Genomic DNA, 728 nt, shown 5'->3' with positions numbered 1-728 from the left:
ACGTTGGTTAGGTTAGGTTAGGTTAGGTTAGGTTAGGTTAGGTTAGGTTAGGCTCAAATTTAACCAGGAGACTCCAAATTTCGTTTTCTCACATAAACTTGATCGTAAATCACTCTAATCCACGATAGGTTACAGTACCTGCAATTTGGGGAGGTTAGGTTAGGTTACGTTGGTTAGGTTAGGTTAGGTTAGGTTAGGTTAGGTTAGGTTAGGTTAGGCTCAAATTTAACCAGGAGACTCCAAATTTCGTTTTCTCACATAAACTTGATCGTAAATCACTCTAATCCACGATAGGTTACAGTACCTGCAATTTGGGGAGGTTAGGTTAGGTTACGTTGGTTAGGTTAGGTTAGGTTAGGTTAGGTTAGGTTAGGTTAGGTTAGGCTCAAATTTAACCAGGAGACTCCAAATTTCGTTTTCTCACATAAACTTGATCGTAAATCACTCTAATCCACGATAGGTTACAGTACCCGCAATTTGGGGAGGTTAGGTTAGGTTACGTTGGTTAGGTTAGGTTAGGTTAGGTTAGGTTAGGTTAGGTTAGGTTAGGCTCAAATTTAACCAGGAGACTCCAAATTTCGTTTTCTCACATAAACTTGATCGTAAATCACTCTAATCCACGATAGGTTACAGTACCTGCAATTTGGGGAGGTTAGGTTAGGTTACGTTGGTTAGGTTAGGTTAGGTTAGGTTAGGTTAGGTTAGGTTAGGTTAGGCTCAAATTTAAC

This window comes from Penaeus vannamei, chromosome 11 (genome assembly GCF_042767895.1).
Source record: "Penaeus vannamei isolate JL-2024 chromosome 11, ASM4276789v1, whole genome shotgun sequence".
Classification (NCBI taxonomy): domain Eukaryota; kingdom Metazoa; phylum Arthropoda; class Malacostraca; order Decapoda; family Penaeidae; genus Penaeus; species Penaeus vannamei.
Note: the sequence above shows the minus strand (reverse complement) of the source record.